Below are 22,495 nucleotides of genomic sequence, written 5' to 3'. Positions count from 1 at the left end.
CAGTGGCCTGCTTCAGCTGAAGAGCCACTGCCTCGACCCCTTTGGTAGGACCCATTCAATCTATTCCCCAAAAGCCCAATATCTCGCTCCAGCCTTGAGCATGGGGGCATTGAGGACCCTCCCTCAATGCCCCCTTGCTGGCACCAACTATGACACCTCTCATAACCCCTGTGCCCTGACCCATTTGCACCCCCTCGCATTGCTGGGGCCGGCTGCAGACCACCCCACCATGCACCCACATAGAAGTCCTGTTTCCGGCAGCGCTGCCGGTGCATTATTACCTTCGCAGCCCGGGTGTGCCGCGCCGCCTGGCCAGAACCAGTCGGATGAGCCATCCTGTCATCGGGGCTTGTCACTAGATCCGCCTCCAGATGTGCATTCCCTACATTGTCGGGTAGTCGGAGTTCTGTGTCTTTTAGCAAAAGCTGGGAAAGACCCAGCGCCTGCCGGACACCGTACACCCCACATGCCATCCTCTGCAGGAGCGGAGCGCCGCATATAAGGGCGAAGGGCAGCTGCAGGGCACTCGAGAAGAGGCACTCGTGTCCTCCAGTCAGGTAAGGTTCTCGGCGCCTGCTATTCCGGTTCGTGCTGGATTGGGATCGCCTTTTACTTGCTTCTTTAGTCGTTCCACACTGTTCTACAGGTGCAAGAGGTGGGCTGTGACCTTGACATTAATAGCGTCAAACATGCAGTTAAAGCCGGGGTTGTTCCGAAGTGCACGGGGCGCTCAATTGAGCATGTGTTTGTCTTTATTTTAAATTATCGCCTTTTATACGCTTTCTATGAAGTGCTACTACTATCACAATCTACAAGGACAGTAAAGTATATACGGGTTAAACATTGTGTTTTTGTCATATTTATGTATACCTTTATGCACTCAAGAATACAAAGAATCACTTATGTAAGCACTGCATCTAAAGTGGTCCTCCCTATGGGGACAAGGTGTCATTGCTATGGTGAATCGATCATGGAGAGAGAATATTTCCCTGAATAAAGGAATGAGTAAACGCATTTAGAGCTAACTCACTATACAATGGATGCAGTATTGATCCCCAATTAAGAATGTTGTAGCTATACCTGTGGTACTCAGGGTGCCATCTTCAGACAGAGGATGCCCTGTAGATGTGGGGTCTGGCATTGGCTCGTACCCTTAGTATACCAGCTACAAATAGCAACGGTGCTCTCTTCAATAGAGGCACAGCATTCACCAGCAGAGAGACTACAGCCACGTCTGATCATCCATGGGGGCACGGCGGACTGTTAATACTGAACCTCAGCAGCGGGCAGCTGGCACCAGCAATGGGCCCCTTTTACCAGCAAACTTCATCTTCAGCCAAGCAGCCCTCAGCCATCTTCAGCAGGTGAAGTGCTGTCATCAGAACTCTTGAGTAACACGTCTGCTGTCATCATTAGTAAGATATAACAGAGGTCAAATGTCACTAGTGATACTCAAGCAGGGGGGCACACTGTCACCAGCTATCTTCAGCAAATGGCATGCTGTCACCATCCATCGGCAGCAAATGGCTTGCTCAGTAACCATCGAAGCAAGTGGTATGCTGTCAGCAACCATCGCAGCAAATGGCATGCTGCCACCATCTATCTGCAGCAAATTGCATGCTGTCACCATCCATCGTCAGCAACTGGCATGCTGTCACCAACCATCGGCAGCAAATGGCATGCTGTCACCAAACATCGGCAGCAAATGGCATGCTATCAGCAACCACCTCAGCAAATAGCATGCTGTCACCAACCATCTGCAGCAAATGGCATGCTGTCACCAAACATCTGCAGCAAATAGCATGCTGTCAGCAAATAAATGGCATGCTGTTACCAACCATCAGCAGCAAATGGCATGCTGTCACCAAACATCAGCAGCAAATGGCATGCTGTCACCAACCATCAGCAGCAAATGGCATGCTGTTGCCATCCAACGGCAGCAAATGGCATGCAATCAGCAACCACTGCAGCAAATGGCATGCTATCAGCAACCACTGCAGCAAATGGCATGCTGTCGCCATCCATTGGCAGCAAATGGCATGCTATCAGCAACCACTGCAGCAAATGGCATGCTGTCACTATCCATCGGAAGCAAATGGCATGCTGTCACTATCCATCGGAAGCAAATGGCATGCTGTCAGAAGTGATGACAGTAGGGGGTTGACAGTGACTACAAATCTTCATCACTGTTTATGGGGCTGACATTCTTCATTCTTCTCCCCCGTGGAAGACCTACATTGAAATGATTCTTTCCAGATTGCGCATGTGCTTTGGATGCTAACCTACATACACTCGTTTCCTAAGCCTTCTTTGTGATTTACAACACCTGTGTACCACCCTCCATTTATTTTAGAGGCCAAAGCTTATTCAGAACGGCAAATAACAGGTGCGGCTTGGTGTATTGATGATGGTCATCCCCATCTCAAAGATTTAGAGAACAATGTGGTAGGTATGGGCAGACTGAGTTTATGACATAGGCATGTTTAACTGGCGGTAAAAGTGAGTATCGCATGAGCTACTTAATATATTAATGTTTGAATAGTGGAATTGGTGAGGTAGCTCTGTGGATTTTGACAAAGGGGGTTCACCAGTTATCAGTGGATTTGGCACACGATTGGGGTGACTGTACCCTGTTCCTTTTTTCGTAGGTGGATCATTTTTCTCAAATGATCTCTTCATTTCTCCTATTCATTTTGTGTAGCTCCTGTTTGTCTCTTGTGAAAATTCATCCTCAGTTAACCGTGCACTTCCTGATACTTTGATTCTCGCTTTTTTGATGCAAGCTACGCACTTGCATGAAAAAATAGATCTTCAAATAAGAAGCCCTTTATTATGCGTAAAGAAAGGAGCCTTTTTTAGGGCGCTTGGATCCTTCTTGAAGAGGACAGATTGATGTCCCAATGCAACACTCTGGACAGTCTGCTGTTGTAGTTGGCCCCACAACCGATGGGTGAAGTACATGTAGAGCTTCATCAACTCAGAACTAGTTGAACCTGAAGATCGACTGCTCCCAGGATCACAGTGATGACTTTTATAGTTCCAGTCGAAGTATACTGAACGTAGTTGGAGGCGAACACAGGAGAAACCTCATGTTGATGCATTTTCAAATCTGTCTTGATACAATGACACACAGGTGCAACCAAATGTACCAGATGCTGCATGGAAGACACAGCTAATATTAGAACATGCCTGGCGACACAATCACACTAATGTACATACTTACTTATGGAGGCTATACATTTGGAGGTTCTCTGTACCCTTTGCTCCCCCTTGAACCTGGCATGGCTATGACAATCCTTGTGCATTGGTAAACCAATCTGATGTGTGTTTCTCATTCCTCCTGATTACCAATTTGATTTGTGTTTTTTCATATACCTATTTTTCATGTCAAATTCTCACCCAGGGCCATATGTATGAAGCCAAATTGCGATCGCAATTTAGGTAGTGTGCAATGTAGCACACAAAAACCCACTCGCAAAATAAGGAATCGCAAAATTTGTGATTCCCTATTTTGCGAATGCATTTAAGGAATCCCAAATTTCGATTCCTTAAATGCAATGTAGGAAGCACCCAAGTTGTACAATTTTGGCTTAAGAAATCGCAAATTACCACCAACTTGAGGTTGGTGATAATTTGCGATTTCTTTGAAAAATGCACTTTTTTGCCTTTTTCCAAGTGCCATGTGGCGCAGAAACATGCCCTTAGGGCATGTATGTGCACCATAAGTGCACACATGCTTATTTCAGGGGTGCAACATGGTGTCCTATTGACACCCTTGCAACCTTGAAATTGCATTCTCAATTTGCGATTCTCTAATTGAGAATCGCAAATTGAGAATGTCTTCCCATTCATTCCTATGGGCCTTCTAGCCTATAGGAATGAATGGGGAGGTATTCCTTATTTGTGAATCTCAATTTGCGATTTGCAAACAAGGAATATGTAGGATTCGCAAAATATTTAGCAAATCCAACATACATTGCATTTTGCGATTCTTTAATTGCGAGTCCCTAAAAATCTCAATTTGAGAATCGCAAAGCGCGTTTTTCATACATATGGCCCCCAAGGGTCTGTTTTTGTGGTCCTTCATTCCCTGACCTTGCTTACTCCTTGTTTCGTGTGTGGATGGATTTGATTTCTGCCTTGCTTAGAGGGTGTACACATTTGTCTTAAACTAACACAGTCCTGAATTCCACCTAAAATACAGTCTTTATCTTAGTGGTCCAGCATGTGACTTGTGATCATTTTGCAATAGACCTCCCCAATTTAGAACATTCTTTAAAGTCGAGGTGTTTATTTTAGAGTGAAACCTACCAAACATTGGGGTACCAAAGATTTCTGTTATTTAGGGTATCATAATGGGTTACAGCATGCCACAGTGCGGACGTTTAACCAAAAGGGCCTGAGTATGAGTCAGGTGCAGTGGTATCCTTGGGTGGGCTATCGCTCCACATGATCACAAATGGCTCGGTGTTCCTGCACCTGGTTTTCTGGGCGCAAGAATAATGGACTCGATGTTACCGACTAGAAAATCTGCCCTGCTACATCACAGCGGGCTTTGGCTACTACAGCAACTGAGCCTTGAAGGCTGGTGCTGGTCGTCCTCTTTCTCTGGCCAGGGGTGTGTGCAATGCTCCCCACCTGTCATGCCTCAACCTCTTTGTCCCTCCCTCAATCTCTCAACCCCCTTCGCTCCGGCGTCCCTTGTGCACATTTACCACCAGGAGAAGGACACCTTCCGGGCGATGGTGCGCTCTACAGATCTGCAGAACATACCATGACCTGCTGAGTGCAGGTGGAAATGGAGCTCACAGTGTTGATTGCAGTAGGAGAATTAACAGGGTTTACAGAGCAAATGTTTCGGAAGAGTGGTTCAAAGGCCACCGATACTAACTGTATTTCATCCATTAGTGGCTGATAACGCGAATAATGTCGTGCTGTGTAATACTAGCACCTATAACAAAGCCACGAGAGCCAATCCAGTGCATCGAGTGTGCCGGGTACATGTCCTGAATTCAGTTCAGGTAAACTGAGTGTCAGTTCGTCAGTCGTGTTATTTCACTGTGATTGATTATTTTAGAGGCAGGGTAGTGTTTGTGTGACCTGGCCCTCTCCCGCAGGGGAAGCGAAGGTCTTTGTGTGGCACTGGCATTGCCCGTGGTATGTATGTGTGGGCTGCAGAAGAAGCACAGATGTGCCTTGGCCAGAGGCCATGGAGTAAGAAAGTAATGCAGGGAGAAGATGCGTGAAAATGTACTTGTGGAACAGGGGACTGGGAGGGGGACGAAAGAAGTGGCTGGAAAGGGAACGGGAAAGGTAAAGGGTTTGAGTAGCTTTCGGGGGAACCGGAGGGATTTTGTATTTTTCCTGGCGAACAGGAGGGTGGTGGGGGCCGTCTCAGGTGAATGGCATGGGTCATGGCACCAGTGGGGGTAGGCACCTTCACCAGGGCGGCCTGCAGGGGTGCTGATGCCTGGCGTGTCAGTGGTTGTAGCTGGATGTCGCAGGTTCGTCGTCCTGCCTAGAGCTCTGCCAGCAGGGGGTCTGACAGCGCAGGGTCCAGGAGACTACAAGAGTGTGTCATTTTCTATCATCATTTCTGAATAAAGTCTGCCGTTTTGTTTGTTTTTGCCTTGTATCTACTCTGGAGCCGGTTGTGTCCATTGGTATCATGGGTCAGACCTTTTCAGTATGTCAACAGGATGGACTCCGACGCTCAGCCCGACTCACCTTTTGATAGCAATATGATGTTAGGTATTTTTTTTAAAAAATCTTTATTGCGTTTTCAAGCAAGAAATACGATCAGAAGATGGTACAAGCATGAACTTTAAACCAGTTTAGATGGAAACAATACTTTCCCACCTAAACGGGCATTAAGAAGCATACAACATAACTATACATGTGATATTACAGTGGGCAACATTGAGGAAATATTTGCCGGGCCAAACCTGTAAAAAAATAGGTCCACGCAAAAAGCCTGGAATTCGGAAATGTCATGCAGAAACAGGTGCTGAAACACCAATGTCCTTTGTTATTCCTCATTCCTTAGGGATAACTGAAACTGCGGAGTCATTTTACAGTCCCGTGCCTATGGTGTTGGTAAATCCAGTCTTGAAAGTATTGCTTTGGATTTACGTATGCATTCGGAATCGTGGCATTAATGCCCCCGGCGAAGTGCTTCATGGGAGAACTCACAGACGCCCAAAAGCTATTATTGCCTGAGAGAGCAGCCAGTGTGCCTCTTGGAACAGGGGTTCTACGGAAGCCGCTATGGGCTGGTGCTGCGCGTCTTGAGGTGTGGATGTTGACTTAGGAACTACTGTGGGGTTCCAGAAGTCGAGTCTAGCTCTCATTGGGCAGTTTACACTTCCTGTCTTTAATCATTTTTCAAGTACAGGTGCACCCTTTCTCGTGGGATTACCTCGCTCTGCTACTACAATACACCAGTTGTGAATAAAATATACCAAAACATTTAGGGAAGTCATAGGTGAAAAATGAGTCTTGCATGCTGCATGACAGCTCAACACTCTAAGGGAGGGGTCTTCAAATACAAGGTATAGTGCCCCCCCCCCCCCTTCCTGTCCCACTCCTGCCGTCAAACCTCCCCGACCTGGCTGTGACCTCTTCTGGTGAGTTCTTCAAGGCGCCTGACCTAACCAGGGGTTGCCATTAACATTTACTGCCATACTGTGCCAAGTACTAGAAGAGAGCTGTCATGATGGGTAGATCTATTATATGGTAAATTGTAGCTGACACAACCAAATCTTGTTCAGGGAGATTAACCCTTCCTTTTGCACATTTTTTCAAAGTGTACATTTTGTTTCCATTTGTTTTGGCATGCGATTCCGCTGTACATTATTTTCCCATTTGCTTTTACATGTGATTCACGTGCTGTAGCTGTTTCTCGTCTTGGCATGGGATCAGGGTATCGCCTACCTTTTCAATCTGTATGTTAATATTAATGTTATGTAACTGTTATAGAGAACTGAAACACCCAAAGGTTTCAGGGCTCCAGGGGTGAAAACCTAGATAATCAAGGTCCTGCCCTTTTAAATTAGGTGGCGCCAATGAAACAATGGGTCTAAACAACTCATTCAAAAGTAGGAAGGAAGAGATGGGTCTAAGCACTAGAGGGAGAGAGTTCCCTACTGTGGTGAGAGAATGACGATTCTCCAAATGTTATGAGTAGAGAATCAAGATTTCATTAAAGACACACAGGCTAACAATATGCATTAACCGATTAATTGCACATCGACTGCTGACGTGTGGCGTCTTGAGTTGAGAGAAGCAAAGATTTCAGAGGACCTGTGGGAGCGTGGAGGGATATAAAGTTGAAGACTTTTCTTGACAAAAGCAGGCGAGGTACCATGACCATGAAGCGCACAGTTGTCCGGACGTGGCGCTTAAACAGTGATCCAATCATTGACAGAGGCCAATATATAGAGGAGAGTTTAGCGCTGGCATGACACTATCTAGGGAAGTTTGTCCTAAGGCCTGGCTTTGCATTCCTAGGAGACACTTTACTGGTAGATTAGTAACCCCAAGTGCCAAGACTTTTTCTTGCTCAAATAGGAATGCACGAATACAAACACTTAGCTTTCTTGCGGTCATGAGTCACAGGGAGCAGGAATATAGGCCTTATCTTTCATTTAATTCTAATCGGTGACAAGCAAATGAGGAAATGCTTTGACGTATTTATATTTCATTACATCAGCAAGAACAATGTATTTCTTCAAACAGGGAATTCAAGATAGTGTCGTTTTAGAGAAGTTCCTGGTTTGACTCATTACCTTTCTGCTTCCTCTTCTGGGGGGATGTCTTGGTTTGAAGAGGCCATTTAACTACTGTGTAGGTGAGGCCTGCAGAACAAAAGCTGGTGTCCTCAGGATTGAGCATGGTTACAGATGCAAATCAACATGGCATAATAAAACATGTTATCACCATGTACAGCCTAAATGCCTAAACAATGGAAGGCTCTGCCGCTGTTTACTAACTCAGAGATTCCAGGACTACAAGCGCTACTGCTAAAAATAAGGCGGAGGAAAAAAGGCAAGAGTGGCGCCTGAGGCATCAAAACAGGATACGTGGGGACCACAGAGGCCATAACCTTTCCCAGGTAGGAGTTAACACCAAGAGCTCCGGGCAACATGTTTATTTTAGTTGTATGTTTCTTTTCTTCAGTGGTTAATTTCAGGCATTGTTGAAGGTGGGTCCCACCAACACTCATTTAGGAGACCAACACTTTCTTTTCCTCATCAGATTTTGACCTAGAGCAAGAGAAAACAAACAAAAGAAAGATGAAGAGAAAGATGGAAAAACAGTGAGTAAGGGGGGAATAAGGATGGAAAAGAACCTGCAAGGCTGAAATAAAGGGGAAGGGAGTGTCTAGTGGTGGAAGAAAGATGGAGGAGGTGGAATCAAGACTACACAGCATTGGTACTCTGCAATCCCGACATTCATCACTCATGAGTTTACAAATTAAGAGTGCTTTTAATCATATACTCCTACAATGGCTCCGAAAACCAAGCTTCAGGCTTCTATATCCCAGCACAAACGCAACATATGGAAAGCAAAGAAAAAAAGGCAGCATTAAATGATAAAATTGCATGATTAAAAGTAATTAAAAAACTGAAAAATTACAAATATCAATGACCGTAAATAACAGAAGCATCAAAATTGTCACTTACCCTAAGCTGCTCACAAATGCATCCAATCAGCAACCTACTAACAACCGGACTGTTAACTCTATAACTTCAAAAATTCAATTAAGTGGCCCTTTAATTTATCTGTAAAACAGGAGAACGTCAGAGGTGGATTGTAATTGCTTTTCAAAGATTTTTTCACCTGCTTAAGGGAAATTTAGTAAGTACTGGGGCACAGACTTACTAACAGTTCACGCCGCGCAGCAAGGCAAGTTGCTGTGCTACAGTGCGTGAATACAAAACAGCTGAACTGTGCCGTATTTACAAAGATATGGCACTGTTCTGCTCTCTGCCCACAATGAAAGCACCTTGCCTCATGGCATAAGGGCACTTGCACTGGCGCCAGACAGCCTCAAGTGCATCCGCTCAGGGACAGAGTTGAACAGTGCAACATCTTGGCAAATATGGAGCAGTTCACCGCTCTCCCATGAACATAACGCAGTGCAGCAACTTGCCCAGGAATCTGAGCCTTAGCGCCAAAAATGTGGTGCACCCATGACGCAAAATGTTACTAAATCTGGGCCTGGGTTTGAGCACTAAACCCACTTGACCCATTCAACTGTAGCAACCCTGGAGGGTAGGTGGACGTCAGCGTGTAGGAAGATGTCTAAACCGTGCAAAGAACACTTACCTGACCTTAAGATCCCACAGGCATCCTGCCTAAGTCCATGTGCCGCCTGAAGATGTGGTCGTATTTCTGTACACCGCAAACTATATGTATTGACCTACTCTGGACAGGCAGTTTTTTTAATACACAATGTTGCCCTGTGATGTTGCAAGGGCCATTCCATATTGAATTTGCAATTCAAGAGACATGAGTTCCAAAATACTGTAAATTCCTTTACAGTTTCTAATTCCTCATCATTAATGAATCCTACCTCTGAGTTCTGATTACACCTTCCAATAATGCCACAGAGCAGTGAAACTTCGCTGTGACTTCATTAGTCTTCGATCTATTAACAGCAGGTCGATTTCATATCATCAGGAGGGACCCCTTATGAATGTCAATTGGGAGGAGGCGGAGTTGGGTTTAATGGGGGGGCGCATAATTAATAATCTGGCAGCGAGACAGGGGTGTGGCTGCACAGGTCAGGGGGTGTATGAGAGGTAATGCAGTGTCTAGAGTGAAGACAGGATCAGTGAAGAGACATGGGGTCACGAACAGGGGCGTAGATTGGGGAGGGGGGTACAGGGATTAGGGTGTAACACCCTCCTAAAAAGGTATTCTGTAGGGGGTTTTAGTCGGGAATGGTGAGGTGTCTGTAGTATTTCACTCTGGATTTTTACATGCCCACACTGACAAAAACACACATCCTCTCTCATGTCTGCCTTAAAACTTGGTTAGTTTGGAAACGGTTGTGTTTGAAGTCCCCCTAACAATCCTCACTTCTTTCTCTTTCCACTGCCCCTCAAGCCCCCTCGGGTTCTGCATCTCATAACATATTTTACAAGATATGCCAGCGTAATTGTTGGGAAATCTGAAGCTTATACCCCCCCAATCTCTCTGACCCTGGTCATGAGCGACATGAAAAAGAGGCATGAAGAGGCGACATGACGGAAAGGTCAACAAAAGATGGCGGGCAGGGGCAGCGGCTATCAGCACAGGTATAGCAGTACCCCCGAAAGAGCTAAGGGTATAGGGGCAGACGCAAAAGCCGGGTGGGGTGGCCAGAAAGATTCCGGGACCCAGAATAGGGGAGGTCCTGCCATCAGAGTGCTGATGGGATGCTTGTTGGCTAAAACCGCGTATTTTCCTACAGACTGGGATCCACAGCCATACACAGATGGCACCAATGAGGTTTATTTCAGGGCGACGCCATGTCACTTTGGCAAACGTGGCACTGAAAAGTGGCGGTCATGAGACGTTAAATGAACTGCAGCACACCTGAAACACTGCCCAGCGCCAGCAGCTGCTGGGCAGTGAGCGGGCGCCCATCTCTACCACTGCCGCTCCTTCTGCAGGGTGTGTAACAAGGTCATGACCTGCACAGGCATGACACCCAACCAGCAGCATCCGGATTACTGCTGTGTGCTGAGAACCATACAAGAAAAATACACACATTAAAATGAAAGCAACAAACTGGCTTAGTTTGTCTGCCGCATACATGTAATGCAGGTGCCATTACAAGTAATCAATGAAAGCTTGGCTGGCCTGGCACAAAGAGCTGTGCAGGCTGGTTACTCCAGAAGACTCCCCTACAGGAGGGTGCCTCTAACAGGCAAGGTGGGCTGGGTGGGAGTCAGTCACCTATCAGGCGCATACTAGCCTTTCAGTGACAGCAGGCTGCGAAGAATTCTCCCGGTTACCTTGCACACAAATCCTCCAGTGTTCGAGGTCTCACCCTGGAGGGGCAGGGCATGCGAATATATTGGGGGTGGAGGGGGGAGGCGTGGGTCGCCAGTCCGTGGGTGTGGCTGACAGGGTGGAGGGACACGGTTTCATACTGCGCGTGTATTGATGAGAGCCATTGAAACACTAGTCAAAGGCAAACTTTTACTTGACAAAAATATCAAAGATCGCGTGAAATGTGTTTTTGCTCTTTCCAAAGAAATCCTGCGTTTGAACCCCAATCCGAATTTCACATCAAGGCAGTATTGTGGTTTACCAGCTTGTGAGTTAATTGTACATTGCCTTACTCTCTGTGACATACAATTGTGCGACTCGTGAGCCGGATGTTGGTGCTGCGTCCTATTGGGTGCATGCCAGTCAATGTTGAAATACAAGAGCGCAGCACTAGAGGATTAGAGGAAAGACCGCAACCCGCCCTTCCAGTGTTGACATCTGGGAGCGCTGGTTGCAGACACTCTTACTTGTCCACGATTTATACTCAGCAGCTGAGTCAGGAAGCCGGTTTCATTTTGCAGACAATTGAAGCAGGGCGACGCCTCCAGAACTCTTTTCGATGGTGTCTGTACACAGGTAACGCCATTGCCTAATTGATACTATTGGCATCTTCACTCAACCCTCTCCCAGTGTTCGGAGAGATGGACTCACGCCAGTTACCTCAGGGAGAGGTGTACACCATCACCACAAACGCTCCCTGGTATCGGCCTGCTAGCACCAGGCCAATGGCAGAACCTCTCTTTGTCACCAGGTGGACCTTCGAGAAAGGGTGACAGAGTTGCGGAATGCCTTCCCGTTACTGTTAGTTATTGAGAACGGGCAGGCTTTGACGTATATGCGAAAACTCACTAGTGTAGTCTTTCTACGGCTTCTACTGGATGGGCTAAAAGTTGTGATTCCTATCTGTTTTGTTGATCACTCTTTCCAAAATACATAGCATAGCTTAATACCAACGTGGGTTATTTTACGATCCTTATCAGTGCTCCAATTGTGTGCTGCTCACAGGCACCACTGAATACTTCTTCAGTAGGGCGCTCGTGTGCATGTAGGGTAGGCACAGTTAATTAAATCATGGATCTATATATCGTGAGTCTTAAACAGAGCCCACCTAAGTGGCGGATGGTCGTTTCCAATGTCTCCTGGTTCTACCTCGGTTCACCTGTCTGTCGTGGGACTGGACCTCGCAGGGAGGACGGTGGATGAGCCATGCTTGTGTCGTCGTATCACTAGGTGTGCAGTAGCCTGAAACTGCCCTTCCAGACACAGGCGATCCAATTGGAACCACCTGAACTGCCCTTCCAGAACACAGGCAATCCAATTGGAACCACCTGAACTGCCCTTGCAGACACAGGCGATCCAATTGGAACCACCGGAACTGCCCTTCCAGACACAGGCGATCCAATTGGAACCACCTGAACTGCCCTTCCAGAACACAGGCAATCCAATTGGAACCACCTGAACTGCCCTTCCAGACACAGGCGATACAACTGGAAGCACCTGAACTGCCCTTCCAGAACACAGGCAATCCAATTGGAACCACCTGAACTGCCCTTCCAGAACACAGGTAATCCAATTGGAACCACCTGAACTGCCCTTCCAGACACATGCGATCCAACTGGAAGCACCTGAACTGCCCTTCCAGAACACCGGCAATCCAATTGGAAGAACCTGAACTGCCCTTCCAGAAACAGGGGATCCAATTGGAACCACCCTTCCAGAACATAACCAATCCAATTGGAACCACCTGAACTGCCCTTCCAGAACACAGGCAATCCAATTGGAACCACCTGAACTGCCCTTCCAGACACAGGCGATACAACTGGAACCAACTGAACTGCCCTTCCAGAACACAGGCAATACAATTGGAACCACCTGAACTGCCCTTCCAGAACATAGGCGATCCAATTGGAACCACCTGAACTGCCCTTCCAGAACACAGGCAATCCAATTGGAACCACCTGAACTGCCCTTCCAGAAAACAGGCAATCCAATTGGTTCCACCTGAACTGCCCTTCCAGAACACAGGTGATCCAATTGGAACCACCTGAACTGCCCTTCCAGACACAGGCGATCCAACTGGAACCACCTGAACTGCCCTTCCAGAACACAGGCAATCCAATTGGAACCACCTGAACTGCCCTTCCAGAACATAGGCGATCCAATTGGAACCACCTGAACTGCCCTTCCAGAACACAGGCAATCCAATTGGAACCACCTGAACTGCCCTTCCAGAACACAGATGATCCAATTGGAACCACCTGAACACCCTTCCAGAACACAGGTGATCCAATTGGAACCACCTGAACTGCCTTCCAGAACACAGGCAATCCAATTGGAACCACCCGAACTGCCCTTCCAGAACACAGGCAATCCAATTGGAACCACCCGAACTGCCCTTCCAGAACACAGGCGATCCAATTGGAACCACCTGAACTGCCCTTCCAGAACACAGGCAATCCAATTGGAACCACCTGAACTGCCCTTCCAGAACATAGGCGATCCAATTGGAACCACCTGAACACCCTTCCAGAACACAGGTGATCCAATTGGAACCACCTGAACTCCCTTCCAGAACACAGGCAATCCAATTGGAACCACCTGAACTGCCCTTCCAGAACACAGGCAATCCAATTGGAACCACCCGAACTGCCCTTCCAGAACACAGGCAATCCAATTGGAACAACCTGAACTGCCCTCCCAGAACATAGGCGATCCAATTGGAACCACCTGAACACCCTTCCAGAACACAGGCGATCCAATTGGAACCACCTGAACTCCCTTCCAGAACACAGGCGATCCAATCGGAACCACTTGTCCAGCGAGCTGGACGCTGGCAGATTTATCAATCAGCGCACTGCCCATAACATATTATTGGGGAATCTAATATATTTGCTTATAACTGTTTTGGTAATGATTTGATGATTACGTTTAAAACATCTGATTTGCTTTTATTTAATACCTCTTCTGTGTATTACATGTGTATCCTCGTTGCAAACACCAAACACGGTAGGAACGGCTTGCAGCACACATATTAAAATTCAGATTTCTGGTTGCTGTACATATAATTGAAATCCGTTTGAAACGATGCTTGAATAATCATTTCTCCTAGGTTAAAATCGATTTTACAGAACAAAGGCATACGGAGATTTGTATTATCCTCCCATGCCCTATTGATGTTTCCACATGGTTATGATCTCTAAACAGGGCTCTAGTGAAGAAGGGGTCGAGGTGAGGATTGTATTCTCACTTGGCACCCCCACTATGTCCGATAGCGTTTTGCCTATACTTTTCCTGTATGCTCGCCCCCCCCCCCCCCCCCCCGGCACTTCCAAATCATGTGAAGCAGCCTGCATACATCGGTCGTCCACTATGCTCCCTATGCGGAAGAGTCGGTCTTTGTATAGTACACCCTGTGAAAGAGGTTCAATTGGATTAACCTAAAACCTACCCAGATCGCAACCTCCCCCGGGTATCCTCACAACATCCTCCGGGCATCATCTTAAAGCCTACTCAGATTGCCCTTTCTTTCTCTCAGAGTGTGTCAAGTGGCGAGTGGCTATTATGAAGCAGAGTAGTATAAATTTGGGACATCGAACGGCTCGGCAGGGGGCGCCCAGAACCCTGCACTCCAGTGGAGATTCCTCCACCACTCTCCCTGAGGATCCTACGCGTCCCTAGGAGATATCTCAGTTGCTGATACCTCAGAAACTGGCTATGTTGTGTGCCCGAGTTCGGCCCAGTAAGAATTAGTCTCATTCTTGCATATACACCATTCCTTTTACCTAAAGTTGCCTTCTCTTTGTCACATTAACGTGTGACACACATTTTCCATTGGTGACCCTTTCATTGGTTTTGCAGAAACACAGACCTTGCTGACACAGAACACTTTGTGAGAATCCTATCACACGCCTTGGCATTTGTTGCAAGGCATCTCACATGCGTAATACAAATGTGCTTTATTATCACATCCATATGGAGACACAGCTATCTATAGACCACAAACAATGGCTACCCAATTACAATCTCGACCTGTGGCAAGGATGCCATTTTCTATATATAGCCTTTTGTTTCCTAACATAATCAGGGGAGACACTTCTGCTGATGTCGAGGAGTCCCTGCATACTGAAGCTTTCGCCTTGCAGATGACTGACCAGTTTGTGACCAAGATGGGGTCATACACTCTTACCCATCACTTAAAGGGATTAGATCATCCAGACTGGGTTTTCTTGGCAAACCATGTATTCACACAACAGACACCTAGGTTAGGGTTAGCATCGTAGGGGTTTACTCGATTGTTATAATCTTTTATATGTATGCATATGTAACCTGAACAAGATGGTGGCGCTCTTTGTTTTATTTTCTTTGTTGACACTCATAACTTTTATCTGCTTCTGTCTATTAATCATCGCAGTCCGCACATATTTTATACTAGAATCACTTCGGTTCAATGTTGAAAAAAAAAACCTCTGTGTTTTCTTTGTATTCTTCTCTGAGCGAAAGAAAGTATGAGTAACTGAGAAAAAGTTTGAAGTCTGTCACAATAGTTCCTGAGGGAACAGAGATGTCACGTTCGGTAGTTGCCAGAACTGTTTGCTCCCTGTTGCAGTTTAGGGGGGGTAACCGTGGCACTGCAAGCTAGCTGGTCCAAGGGACAACAATTCTAAAGGGATGTGTGTTCATACATCGCGCACCATTCCATCGCGTGCTTTGACTACGCGTATAATACATCGCAAAGACCACAACATCGGCAATTTTCACATCGCACGTTGTTGCAACGCCAATGCGTTGTCTTCTATTGGCAAGTACATAACATCGCAGACTGCCAAATCGCACGTCATTACAACGCGTTCTTTGTGTCCTACCACAGTTTTTGAATTTTTTTAGCCCAATGTGTGATCCCGCCTCTAACCCTTGGCCCCCACTGCCCCCCCCCCCCCCCCCCCCGCCGTCCCCACGACGCTAATTCTTTCCTTTCTATTTTTCCCTTTTTTTTTTGTTTAGTTTGTGTCAAATAGTAGAATTGAAATTCCTACATTATCTGATACCTCCTGCCAGAGATAGCAGGAGTGAAAGAGATGGGAAGGGGTTTGTCAGATACCGGAATTGCGACCCCTGGTGACTCTTAACTGTTGGGCAGATTTTCTTCTCGTATGTTCTCCCACATTTTTTACCACAGCTGAGGACTGGTAGATTTCTGATTTCCTGAGATCCTCGTGTGTTTCATTTTCTGAGTGCAGCACCCTGTTAGAGGGCAGCCCTGCCGATAACATCAGTAAGGCCTTACCGACACCATCTGAGAGCAGGCTGTTTTCAACCAGATCTTTTGAAGCGTTTTATATTTATAAAATGATGCAGAGGCGGTACCCAGATTCTGCCAGGCCACCGTGTAACTTTTAAAAGTGCACATTAGCACAGTGGCGTTTCTACAGCGCTGCAATTCAGCTCAAAAGTGATTCAGCGCGACACCTACAGGCCATGCTAAAACTATTTATCCAAAGATATTAACTGGCAGTGCTATATTTCCCTTGTGGTGGACTGTACACGTGTGAATGTCAGAGCATAACTTTAACTATTGCTGGAGCTTGTAAAGCTGAACTGGGATTTTTATAAACTCTTTTCCAAAGCACGCTTTGATGAAGTAAGAACAGAACCCTGTGTTTCCCTGCCACTCGATTTCTTCATAAAATGATAATATGTGGAATGCTACCTCGAACAACTTTGGGACCCCAGGCCTCCCACACTGTTAGGGGAGTCTGGCTTGCCGGAGCCCTTGAAGGGTGCAGAGTGTTTCCAGAACAGATCTGCCTCTCCCCTGACTTGATCACAAGGAAGAGTGGCATCCTTTACAGCAATGCTGTGTGTCTATAAGATGCCCAAGTGCAGGTGCTCCTGTGATGCAATGCATGGTAGATATGGACCCATTCCCCAATCGCTTTGGTGTTATGAGAAATTATTAACGATGAGGAAGGTAGCACAGTTATTCCCACTAGATGTCATGTTATCTTATTCAGATTTGCACAGTGCACTATCACCCTGGAGGGCAGTCTGGCACTGAATGGCACCAGAGGCTGGGTCTGCTGGGCCTTCCCTTTTCCTGCACAACATTTCATTAAACCTTGAGACAGATGCTCATGCTGTGGAGGGACCCGCTTCAGCTTGTCGTGCCAGAACCCCGTCAAAAAGTCTGACCCGCCTGCCTCGAAGCCTTGGTCTCGTTGCGTAAGGCACCATTCTGAAATATAAGGAGGGTACTGCTGTTATAGTTGGACAAACAGAAGAGTACCAATGTATCTATGTATGCATGTATGACTGTAAGTATGTTGTTGTATTTGTATAGGGCAAAACTATTGGGGTGGTAACAGTAATGGACAGGGGGCAAGAGCGCTGAGGTACGATTCAGGATCATTTACAATATGGTGGATAAGGTAAAGCAGACTCCACCTGTCCTACTCCAACTTGAGTAGTGTTTGTAAAACTTCTAGGGCACATCATTTCTATGCAAACACAAGCAGTCCCACTTGTGGTGAGCTATAATGGGGCCTCAAGCGTAGAGGGTCTAGTATTTGCGCAAACTTATGCCTCTTCGGTGGATTCAGGCAGAACACATTTGTTGATGAAAATGCTTGAATTAATCTCGACCATTGCAATTACATCCAACCATCCACCCATCATTCATCCACCCACCCACCCACCCTTTCATCCATCCATCCACCCACCTTTTCACACATCCATCCATCCATCCACCCATCATTCATCCACCCACCCTTTCATCCATCCATCCACCCATCATTCATCCACCCACCCTTTCATCCATCCATCTAACCATCATTCATCCACCCACCTTTTCACACATCCACCCATCATTCATCCACCCACCCTTTCATCCATCATTCATCCACCCACCTTTTCACACATCCATCCATCCACCCATCATTCATCCACCCACCCTTTCATCCATCCATCCACCCATCATTCATCCACCCACCCACCCACCCACCCTTTCATCCATCCATCCAACCATCATTCATCCACCCACCTTTTCACACATCCATCCATCCACCCATCATTCATCCACCCACCCTTTCATCCATCCATCCACCCATCATTCATCCACCCACCCTTTCATCCGTACATCCATACATCCTTCATCCATCCACCCTTTCATCAATATATACCCACCCTTTCATCCATCCACCCATCATTCATCCACCCACCTTTTCACACATCCATCCATCCATCCACACACCCATCATTCATCCACCCACCCTTTCATCCATCCATCCATCATTCACCCACCCACCCTTTCATCCGTCCATCTGTACATTCTTCATCCATCCACCCTTTCATCCCTCCATCCATCCACCCATCATTCATCCACCCACCTTTTCACACATCCATCCATCCATCCACCCATCCATCATTCATCCACCCACCCTTTCATCAATCCATCCACCCATCATTCATCCACCCACCCTTTCATCCGTCCATCCGTCCATCCTTCATCCATCCACCCTTTCATTCATCCATCCATCCACCCATCATTCATCCACCCATTAATCACTCATGTATTCTGAGATACGTGATAAATGCCAAAGTGCGAATTGTACAAGAGGAACAGTGGCTAGTTGATGGGCATTTTCATCTGTCAGTCCGTCTGTGCAATTATAACATCAAGTTTTAATAAGATCGCGTGACTGTATTAATTTACTTTTAATGTACACGTGTGCCGAATACCAAGCAATGCTTGCAATTCTGCATCGCATTCTGCCATTTTTCCAGTTTACAACAATAACATCTCGTCAATGTAATTAGTTTTCCCGTCTGTGCGTGCCAATGTATTCATTGACTGTTGTGCCGGTTTTCCAGTTTTCCCATCTGTGCGTGCCGAATACCAAGCGATGCTATTATAACATCGCAGCAATGCTTACAATTTTATTATAACAATGCTTACTTTTAACATCGCATTAACGTTTACATCGTAAAGTTGCGTTGTTCTGGCTTACGTTGGTATGCCTTACAATGTAAACGTTTAAGCGTTGCTGTGCCTTACGATGTAAACGTTATTGCGATGTTCTAAGTGCGTTGTGATGTCCCCGCGCAGTGATCCCTTCGTTGCGATGGGTGTTCGCCTTCTAAAGGGGTGCATGGAATCAGTCTGGCACCATCCTTATGTTTATTTCATCCGCAAACAAGCAGTTTCTAGTGATTGGTGGAAAGTACACAACAGCTACCTGTTAATTCATATTCCGCCTGTAAGTCAGAAAACAAGATCAGCCCTCCATCCTTCCAAATTTGGAAATTCCAAGTAGATCCCACTTCCTGCAGCCCTCTGTCTTCTGCAAGTCATCCAAAAGGTCTGAGTCCCACAGAGGAGTCTCCAGTGTCAGTTTACCCTGCCATCCCACTGTCCTAGTTGCCCGTTTCCAGGCCCTCACTACCACCACTGTCAGGGTAGCAGGGCTGCCCCCTCACTCCATATAATCTCTGGATGTTGCACTCCGGTTCCATTGCCTTCCTATCTGCCAAGAGCGAGGTTTCCTGTTGAACCGAGAAGGCCCTGTCATTTATCATCAACAACTGCATGGCCCAATAATAAAAACAGAGATTTGGAAGGGAAATTCTCCCCTCTGCAGGGTGCTTTATTCCACTGGCTTTAAAATTAAAGATGAAACAAAGAACCTTAATGCATTCCTGTTTACATCTATGAAGTACACGGTTAAGACAGCTCAACAGGCCAGTGTATGTACTTAATAGTTTTAAATAGCGCTGAGTCACTGAAAAAGAATACTTTACATTTAAACAATAAACACTGAAACTAGTAACTCCATCACGGACATCATCTACCCGCATGCCATCGCATCCACCAACTACACCCTGCTAGGAGACCTCAACTTCCACCTCGACAACCAACTGGACCCCAACACCACATCCCTCCTGGACAACCTCCACAACATTGGACTCTGCCAAATCGTGACCGAACCAATGCCCTCAGCAGGACACACCCTCGAACCCCCTCTTCACAACAGAAAACTCCATCACCTTCAGCCACACCACCAAACTCCCGTGGACTGTCCACCGATGCATCCACTTCACTTTCAGAACACCCACCATCCACAGACTAGCACCTGCTCCCAAGAAGAAACTGGACCAGAATCACAGACGACCAGCTCACCTCATCACTCAGCAATTCCACCCCAACCATCGCGGGAAACGATGACCCCAACACTTCAGCCCGAACCCTGCACAGATGGATCTCCAACAGCGCCGACATCGCCAACACTATAGCCCCCCCCAAGAAAAACAACAACACCAACGCCAAGAAATCCAGATGGTTTCCCACTGAACTTCGAGGGTCCAGACGCACTTGCCGTCACCTCGAAAAGGCCTGGAAGAACACCAAATCCACAGAAGCACACAACAACTTCAGAGCCGCTACCAACGCCCACCACCAAATCATCAGAAAAACAAGAAAAAAAGCGATTGAAGACAGAATCTCCACACACACACAACAAAGAACTCCTAAACATAATCACGGAGTTCGCCCAACTCACCAGTAAGTCGACCGACATCCCTCCCTCACAAGACCTCTGCGACAAACTCAGCACCTTATTTCACCACAAAATCAAGAGCAACTACGACAACTTTGACGAAGACAACCAACACACTGTACTAACCCTGGGCGTAGTTCGCGAAGTAGCACTTCGCAAAGCTACGCAAAGTGCACTTCGCACTACGCGAGCTACGCGTAGCACTTCGCGAACTGCGTAGTACCTTGTTTGCACTGTGCCAGATGTCGATTTTAATGATTGCACAGTGCGGACAAGCAACCGGCACTGTGCAATCATTGAAAATGGCATCTTGCACAGTGCGAGCTGTAGTTTTCTGCTGCTCGAGTAGATTTGTACTCGAGCGGCAGCTTTCTCAACGCAAACTGGTAGTTTCTCATCGCGAGCGGTCGCGAGCATATGCGACCACTCGCAATGAGAAACCTGACCTCCTCGCGTTGGGAATCTCGCCGGGAGGTTTATTTTCCATGCTCGCGATCGCCAACTTGATGTTGCTGATCGCGAACAAGGAAAAAGTCTCGCCGGGATGTCATTTTGCTTGCTCGCGGTCGCCAACTTGACTTTGAGGACCGCGAGCAAGCAAAAAATGACCGCAGCACTATGCAACACTACGCTACGCGTGTTCGCACTGTGCTACGTGCAATTGCGAAGTAGCGTGAACTTCGCAAACTACGCGAGCGTAGCGTAGTGCTTTGCCCAGGCTTACACTGAACCCCCGCCAACCACCCCGACACCCTGAAGCCAGCGATTGACAACTAGACAGCCCTCACCACCGAAGACACACTGAAGACAATGAAGTCAATCCACTCCAGGGCCCCAACAGACCCCTGCCCCCACCACATCTTCAACAGAGCCGCCAACACAATCGCACCCATACTCCGCAACACCATCAACCGCTCCCTGGCGAGCACCTCGTTCTCAGACCAGGGCCGGACTGGCCGTAGCGGGCACCGGGCAATCCCCCGGTGCGCCGCAGGGGTGGGGGCCAGTTTTGGGCCCCTGGGGCCCGTTTTTATTGCAGGGTTTTGGTTCCCAGTCCGGCCCTGTCTCAGACAACTGGAAACAAGCCAAGGTCAACCCCCTCCTGAAGAAACCCTCGGTGGACTCCACCGACCTCAAAAACTACAGACCCATCTCCCTGCTCTCTTTCCCAGCGAAAGTCATTGAGAAAGCATTCAACAGCCAACTCGCCTCATTCATCGAAGAGCACAACATCCTCGACTCCTCCCAATCCGGCTTCAGAAAAAACCACAGTGCGCAAACCGCCCTCCTCGCCGCAACAGACGACATCCGCACCCTACTGGACAAAGGAGAAACAGTAGCCCTCATCCTCCTCGACTTCTCAGCGGCGTTCGACACAGTCTCTCACTGCACCATAATACACAGACTCCTCGAAACAGGGATCCAGGACAAGGCCCTCAAAATGATCCACTCCTTCCTCTCCGGCAGAACGCAGCGGGTCAGACTCCCCCCTTTCCTTTCTGACCCTACACCAACCACCTGCGGAGTCCCTCAGGGGTCCTCCCTCAGCCCTACGCTCTTCAACGTTTACACTGCTCCACTCGCCCCCATCGTCAGAACCCACGGACTCAACATTGTGACATACGCATGCGACACCCAACTCATCCTCTCCCTATCCAACAAACCCAACACCGCCAGACACAACTTTCGAGAAGGCATGGAAGCCGTCGCCAAATGGATGAAAAACAGCTGCCTATCAACTAAACACCAACAAGACAGAAGTACTCATCATGGGCCCAAACCCCGACGCCTGGAACGACACCTGGTAGCCCCCCGCCCTCTGAAACCCGCCCACCCCCACGGACCACGCACGCAACCTGGGAATCATCCTGGACTCCGAGCTCAAAATGGACCGCCAGGTCAAC

At 47.4% G+C, this 22,495-nt stretch overlaps 1 protein-coding gene across 3 annotated transcripts in view; it reads left to right on the top strand.

Moving 5' to 3' along the window:
• Positions 1 to 388: 388 nt before the first annotated feature.
• Positions 389 to 22,495, top strand: part of LOC146810129 (proton channel OTOP2-like) — a 61,084-nt gene continuing 38,977 nt past the window's right edge. The window contains exon 1 of one of the 3 annotated variants that reach the window (XM_085617077.1): positions 389 to 557. The gene's annotated coding sequence lies outside the window, so the exon portion shown is untranslated. Of the gene's footprint in view, positions 558 to 7,976; positions 8,114 to 11,496; positions 11,620 to 22,495 lie in introns of those variants that run through there. The other 2 variants (XM_085617079.1, XM_085617078.1) reach the window with 2 other exon arrangements.

The sequence above is a fragment of the Triturus cristatus genome, chromosome 7 (genome assembly GCF_964204655.1).
Source record: "Triturus cristatus chromosome 7, aTriCri1.1, whole genome shotgun sequence".
Lineage (NCBI taxonomy): Eukaryota > Metazoa > Chordata > Amphibia > Caudata > Salamandridae > Triturus > Triturus cristatus.
The sequence above is the reverse complement of the archived record's forward strand: the minus strand, read 5'-3'. Positions and strand labels throughout refer to the sequence as shown.